Below are 7,857 nucleotides of genomic sequence, written 5' to 3'. Positions count from 1 at the left end.
TCCTGTGCCCTAGTTCCTTCGCTGGTAAAATGGGGGGTGATCATAAAAATAACTACTCACGGGAATGTTCAGAGCCTAATGTGAATGAGTTCGTGGAACACGCGTAAACCAGTGGAGGAAGCTCCCTCTCTGCTTCTCCAGCAGCCCTGCCCACACACACCCCGCCCCAGCCCCTGCCCTGCTGTGACAGCTTCCCATTTCTCTTCCCGCCTCAGCCGCAGTCAGGGGCTCCCCAACATCCCAGGGTTTCCTAAACCAGGTTCAGGAACTTCTCAGGCTCCCTCCTGGGATTTCAGTTTCTCTTTCCTTCTGGGTGTAGCTCTGAGCTCACCTGGCTCCAATACCTGTCAACTCACCTGGCTTAGCAGCTGGCCCCATCCACCCATGCCTTTTAAAGTCAAAGCCCTCAGCCAGGGTTGCGCGTTTAGCCTGGCTAAAAAGCACAGCTGGGGAAGCAGTTTGCGATTTGGCCATGGCTGCAGACTTGATGCTAGTTCTGGTGACGACCATGGGGCTGGGCTTGGCTAGAGCATGTCCTGTCCCCACCACAACCAGGAAGGGCTGCGGCATTGGCATGTTCAAATCTCTGCTGCCAAGCGAGCTGGTGGCCTTCAAGAAAGCCAAGGATGGGAATTCCCTGGCAGTCCAGTGGTTAAGGCTCCACGCTCTCACTGCCAGGTCCAGGTTCGATCCCTGGTCAGAGAACCAAGATCCCACAAGCCGCGGGGCACGGCCAAAAAAAAAAAAAAAAAAAAAAAAAGCCAAAGATGCCTTCGTAAGTCCCTGTTGTGGGCTAACCTCTACCCCTTCTACCATAGCCAAGCTGCTGCCCTGCTACTGTTGGCCTAACCTCTATCCTCCAGCTACACGGGCTAGCCTCCAGCTTTTTGGCTATGACTAACATCTATTCTCTCTGCTGTGGATTAAACTCAAGCCCTCCTGCTAGACTTCATCCTTGCTGCTAGCCTCTGTCCCTCCCGTTGTGGGCTGAACTTGCCCTTGCTCTCTGAGAAGTGTCGCTCTTGCAGAAAGACTGGAACTGCAGCTCCCGCCTCTTCCCCAGGACCCAGGACCTGAAGCAGCTGCAGGTGAGTTGGGAGAGTCAGGCCCGCCTGCCCTCACCTGCCCGCCCCACTGCTCCGGCTCTGCAAGTGGCCCCTCATGTCCTTTATCTCACCTGTGCTTCCCTCCCTCTGGTCTCTCCTCATCTCTCCTGGGCCTCTGTGCCTCCCCAACTGCTCCCTTGACCCTGTCCCTCCCCTGGGTTCCTTTTTATCATCCCTCTGCCTGTCCTCACTTCCCTGTCTCCCCCACCTGTCCCTCTCACCTGCACTCTCACCTTGTTCCTTCTCACTCCTCTCTTCTTTTTTCTCCCGGCTCTGTCCCCAGCCTGTGCCCCTTGCCCTGCCCACCTTGTCACCATCTACTCTCAACACTGATTCCCTCTTCCCCTCTCACCTGCCCTCCTGGCCGCTCTCACCTCTGTCCCTTGTCATCTTCCTCTGCTGATCTTTTCCCAGCAAACGCTCCTCCTTCTTCCACCCTTCTCACCTATGCAGCCAACTGTCCCACGCTCACCTACCTCCCAAACTGTTCTCTTCTCACCCGTTCCCATCCCCGTCTCTTCAGACCTCTGTGACCTCCCTCATGAGTCACTTTTCATTTGTCCCCATTTCACTTTTTCACCTGTTCCCTCACTTTTCTCTTCCCTGATCATTCTGCCTCACCTGCATCCCCTTCATCTGCCTCCTTCCTCATGTGTTCCCCTCTCCTGTCTCCCTCTTACCTGTCCCATCACCTGTCCCCCTCATATGTCTCCTATCACCTGCCCTCCTCCCCTGTTCTCCCTACCTGTCCCCACTTAACTGGGCCTTCTTGCCTATCCTTCCTCACCTTTCCACCTCACCTGTTCTCTCTCACCTCTCCTCAGGTATAGGAGCACGCCACAGCCTTGGAGGCGGAGCTGGCCCTGACACTGAAGGGTCCTGGGGACGGTGGCTAATTCATCCCTGGACCACATCCTGGACCAGCCACTTCACACACTGCACCACATCCACTCCAAGTTCCAGGCCTGTGTGAGTGCTCGGGGCACCGGGGCCATATCTGTGGGTGCTGGGAGGATGGGACCTCACCCCTCTGTCCCAAGCCCTGTCTCACACACCACCTTCCTCTGTTCTCAGGTCCAGGCTCAGCCCACAGCAGGCTCCAGGCCCCAGGAGCCGCTTCCAGTACTGGCTGCATCAGCTCCAGGAGGCCCCAGAGAAGGTGAGTGACCCAGGAAGAGGGGGCCCTGGGCAAGGAGGAGGCTGACGCCCGGGCAATGGGGAACCACCTTCTCATCTCTTGAAACAGGAGTTTCAAGATGGCCTCAAGGCCTCTGTCACATTCATCCTCTTCCACCTCCTCACTTGGGACCTGAATTGTGCTGCCAGAGGAGACCTGTGCATCTGCGAACTGGGACCTACCCCAGCCCATCTGGGAGCCCAGACCTTATTTATGCACTAACCCCAGCCCTGCCTTAAGTTATTTCTTCTCACCCCTGCAGCCCTGACTCAGATCTGAAAGAAATGTTTCTTTTTCTACTTTTATATAATATGCAGAAATAAACAGTAAGCAATTGGAATCTTCTGTGATAAGTGAATCTTTGAGTGTGTGTGTGTGTGTGTGACTGTGGGCCTGTGACTTAGTGTGGATGTCTGCGTAGTGCAGGCAAAATTGATGACAGGTTGCATATATTTGCGTGTGCCTGACTTCTGTGAATGTGTATGTATATGCATCCAAGTGAGTATCTGCCCGAACCTGAGTCCAACTGAAGATGTGTAACAGCATATTCATGCCCACGTGTGTGTAAGTGTGTGTGTACTTATGCACATGTTTATATATCTCTCCCTGTCTGTGTGAACTGTATATCTCTCTTTTCCATATGTACCTAGGACAGATGGAAGTCTATATCAGTCAGGATGCTTTATCCTATAATGTGTCAGAAACCCAACTCAAATGGATAGAACAAAAATGAATTTATTATGTCACAGTAAAAAGTGCATTGGGGGGCTTCCCTGGTGGCGCAGTGGTTGAGAGTCTGCCTGCCAATGCAGGGGACACGGGTTCGAGCCCTGGTCTGGGAAGATCCCACATGCCGTGGAGCAACTGGGCCCATGAGCCACAGTTACTGAGCCTGTGCGTCTGGAGCCTGTGCTCCGCAACAAGAGAGGCCGCGATAATGAGAGGCCCACGCACCGCGATGAAGAGTGGCCCCCACTCGCCGCAACTAGAGAAAGCCCTCGCACAGAAACGAAGACGCAACACAGCCATAAATTAATTAATTTTTTTTTTTTTAAAGTGCATTGGCAGGGCAGTTCCAAAACTCATTCATTCATTCATTCAACAATGTCATCGGGGAACCAGGTTCTTTCCATTTCTGTTGACTGATTCTTACTCTGGCTACCTCACAGTCTCAAGATGGCAGCCATGGCTCCAGCTTTCACACAAACAATATCCTCCAAGTCATAACAAACACCCCAAACTTAGTGGAGTAAAACAACAACTATCTTATTATGCTCACAGATTCTGTGGGTCACGAAATTGGACAAGGCCCAGTGTGGATCACTTGCCTCTGCAGTTTGGAGTGGCCATGAGACTAAAGGGCTTCTTAAGTGAGTTAATTTATGTAAAGAATTGAAAACAATTCTTGGCACAGGTTAAGCCCCATATATGTGTTTATTGCTGTCATTTTTATTATTTTGGGATTTTTTTCTTCCCTAACACAAAGAAAACTCTTGCATTTGTTCCCTTCCTTCCTGCTTAGTTCATTGGTATAAGGATGAGAGACCTGGAGCTGTGATGGCCAATGAGGCAGCAACCCTAGAATATGAAACTATTCTTCTAAGGAAGGTGGAACAAAATAGTAGGAGGATGGGTCATTGGTGATATCAATAAGCTGTTGCATTAACAGCTCCAAACTCCCAACTCCAGACATATTAAATGAGATAACCAAATATCCTGAGTCATGTTAATTGGGTTTTGTTTCTTCAGCCAGATGTATCCTCAAAAATCCATCTCTGTAGGCCCAGCAAAGAACCCAGAGGAAGAAACCAATTATTTGATAATAAAAATTTGAATCATGTAGGACATGTCTGAGTTCAGGCATATACCCCTTTTCAGTATGAGTGCTGTAATTGAAACAAGGTTGCAAACCTCTGCTTGGAGATGCCAAGGCCTAACAAAGAAATTTTGAACTGGATATATTTTGGTTTGCCTGCCCAGCGTCCATTTCACCTGGTAAAGCTTCTCAATTTTCCTTTGGGGCATGACCCCCCTTTCCCATTCCCTCATTGGTTGGACATAAGACTCAGGTGTGCCCAGAGCACTCCATCTCCAGAGTAAAGTGACCAGTCTTCCCTTGCCTCCCTCATGACAGCCTTTGCATAAGCTGTGCCCTCTGCTTGGGACATGTCCCCACTACTCTCCCACCACTACCACGTCTTCATCTAATTTCCATTCATTCCCTATGTCTCAGTAATATCACTTCCTCCACCAAAAATCCTTCTGAGTGGAGCACTGGGGTTTCTATTGCTTTTATATGCCCAATAAGTTTTCCCATCCTACTTTTCCAGTGACTATTTAAGTTCAACCATATGAAATTGCCAATGTTCTGCCATTTCTAACCTACAAAACTGGCAATTTCATATGGTTCAACTTAAAATTTTTAGCACCTCCCCCTTCCCCAGGCCAAACGATCTGGACATGTGACCCCAACCTGGCCAGTCAAAGCATTCCATTCCTTTGGATATCACAATCAATGCAGGGGTGGCAAGTGTCCGCAGTCAGGCCAATCAGAGCCCTTCCCTGGGATTTTTTTTTCATTTAGGACTGGAGGAGATTTTGCCATTTTACCTCTGGGCTATGGTGCTAGAAGGATTGAGTCTGTGTCTGTAAATAAATGGCCATTTTCCCTACTACATGCAGTTGAAGGGGATAAATCTGAGCTGAGACAAGCGGAGAAGAGAAATGAATGGGAAGACTGTCATGATGGAGTTGAGTCTGGGTTCCAGTCTCTAAGGCCAAGTTCCTGGTAGCTTTACCCTTGATTATCTCCTTCCTAGTTACATGAACCAACAAATGCACACTTTTTACACCTAATCCAGTTAAGCTGACTTCCTGTCACTTGCTACCAAGACTCAAATACACTTCCCTGAACTTCCAGGCAGGGTAAGGCAGCTCTTCTGGGCTCTGATAGGCTTTATGTTTCTCCCATCGCAGCCCTATTGCCATCTGTCTGCCTGAGCTCCAAGAGGGCAGGAACTGGAGCTGTCTTGGTCAATCGGTCACTGTTGACCAATTGGTCACTGCTGGGTCTCCAGTGCCCATCACAGGGCCAGGGCACAGAGCAGATGTTCCAATACTCCCCTCTCTCACCTAATGTACCTGTTCTTGGGTTTAAAGCTCTTAATTTTGGGAAAAAACAAAAACAAGCATGTCATTGGCATTGATAAATACTTCTCTGTTAAATAAAAGACCTGAAGTTACAGGGGAAGGAAGGTGATGGCTGTCATCCAAAGGGCTGAACCAGGGACCATGTGGGCTCCAAATATGCCAATGGGTGGATGCCAAGTTCTGAGGTGGCAGTTCCTGATTTTGTTTTGAAGACAGGCACACCCTGCTCAAAGCTGGATTCTCCATGGAAATCAGGCCATATACTGCCCCAGCTGAAAACACGCCACTGGCTTCCCACAGCTCTGAGAATAAAATCTTTACTCTTGACCACAGCCCACAAGGCTCTGCAGAACCTGCTCCCTGCTTGCCTCTCCCACTTGCTCTCCTCTCACTCTCCCCCTTATTCCAGTCCAGACACGCTATACCTCCAACACACCAAGCACACTCCTGCCTCAGGGGCTTTGCACATGCTGTACTCTTTGCCAGGAATGCTCTTCCCTGGCTCTTCCCACAATGGATTTCTTCAGCTCCAACATCACCTTCCTTGACCTTCTAACCTAAAGTAAGCCTCTCAGTCATCCCATCCCATCATCCTGTTTTCATTCTCAACGTGACACTTATTCACTACCAGACACTCATTATTTACTTGCTTGATTACTGTCTCCTGCCTCTAGAATATACGCTCCATGGGGCAGGGGTTTCTCGTTTTGTCTATTTTGTTCACTGTTGTATCCCCTGAGCAGGGCCAGGTACATAGTACATGCTCAAGAAACCTTTATCAGGTGGATTAGAGACAATATAGTCAGATGGTTAGGTGTGCAGGATTTGGAGGCAGTAAACTTTCCAATCATGGCTCTGCCGTTTACTGCCTGCATGATCTTGGGCAAGTCCTTACCTCTCTGAACTTCAGTTTCCTTATCTAAAAAAGGAGGGTACACGAGGCCTCTCGCCTTCTGAGATGGCCCACACTCTGTCTGTGGAGTGTGTTTCTCTCTAAGTAAATCCACTTCTTACCTATTCAAAAATAAATAAATAAATAAGAGGGTGCACACACCGCACACATCTGTTGCAGAGTATAGATGTAATCATGCTTACTGTCTGAGTAAACCCATTTTGTGAGTGCGATGTGCCAGGGGCTGAGCTGCACACTCTCTATTCATGCATCAGGGAGGGTTTGTGAGCACAGTGCCTGGTGTGTGGGAAGCCCTCAGTACCCAGGAGTCGTGATGACTGAGATAGATAAGTGTGGCTAGGCCACTGGGTGATTCTGGCCTGTGATTCTCTGGTGTCTCTGTCCTTGCTGCCTCCCACCCTGTCTGCCCAGATCCATTCCCCTCCCTCCTGCTCTGTTTCTATTTCTGTCTTTCTCTCCTCCTCCCCAGCCCTCAGGAGGCCCCTGGCTGGCATGAGGCCTTCTTCCTTCTTCCCCAGGATCGGGAAAGAGTTTTCACTGCAGGGCCCACCCGCCGAAACAACTTCCCTTCCCCAGCCACAGCTCACACCCTCACCTGAGAAACTCCCCTCCCCACACCAAGCCCTGCGCCCTAAGCAGACCCCTTCTCTACCTAAGAGCCCTCAGATTCCAGACAGCCTGACCAATGAGCCCTTTCCCTCGTCCCCTCCCCCACCAGGCTGGCTTTGGATACCCATATGCTCAGCTAACTAAGGTCCTTGGGGCCACTCCCCAGCCTCCAGACACAGACATCAGAGGCTACATTTGGTAGTGGTGAGGAACAGATACTGAGGTCAAACTGCCAGCTCTCCAATTTCTTCACCAGGGGAGCCTCGGGCACGTGACTTCACTGCTCTTGGGTGCAGATTCCAGTCTGTAAAATGGGGCCAAATGCATCTGCCTCCAACAGCCGTCCGACCCTGGAGAGATGAGCTGTGCTTAGCACAGTGCCTGTGTGTAGAATGAACACTTCCTAGCTGCTCAGCACTGAAGACTCAGAAGCCTGCCTGCCTTTTTAAATCCCAATTTTGCCACCTTCTGGTTATGTGACCTGGGACACGTTACTTTACTTCTGGGCCTCAATTTACTCATCTATAAAATGGGATAATGGTACTGATGTCCTAGGGCTGTTGTGAGGATTAAACGAATTAAGTGCTTGGCACACAGCAAGCACTCACTAAACCTTAGCTATTGTTTGTGCCGTTTGGGGTTTGGTTTTGTTTTTGACATAATATTCCCCACCTCTAAGTCTCTCAGAGGGTAGGAAACTGTCTGCAAATCTCCCTGGGCCCAGTTAGCTGTCCTACCTTCAGTCTCACTTAAGAGCCCTTATGCTGTAATCTAGGTCACCCTCCCCCTCAACCTCCCCAAGACACATGGACACACACAGAGGTCAGCAGAGCGGCCTCAGACACAGAAAAATGTTTAATTCTCCTGCGGCAGAGGGTCCCGGCTCCGGTAGGGAGGGGGAT

At 50.0% G+C, this 7,857-nt stretch overlaps 1 pseudogene; it reads left to right on the top strand.

Moving 5' to 3' along the window:
- Positions 1-472: 472 nt before the first annotated feature.
- On the top strand, positions 473-2,522 carry LOC132353973 (interferon lambda-1-like; annotated as a pseudogene).
- Positions 2,523-7,857: the final 5,335 nt, after the last annotated feature.

The sequence above is a fragment of the Balaenoptera ricei genome, chromosome 19 (assembly GCF_028023285.1).
Source record: "Balaenoptera ricei isolate mBalRic1 chromosome 19, mBalRic1.hap2, whole genome shotgun sequence".
Taxonomy (NCBI): Eukaryota; Metazoa; Chordata; class Mammalia; order Artiodactyla; family Balaenopteridae; genus Balaenoptera; species Balaenoptera ricei.
This window is presented reverse-complemented; position numbering and strand designations above follow the sequence as displayed.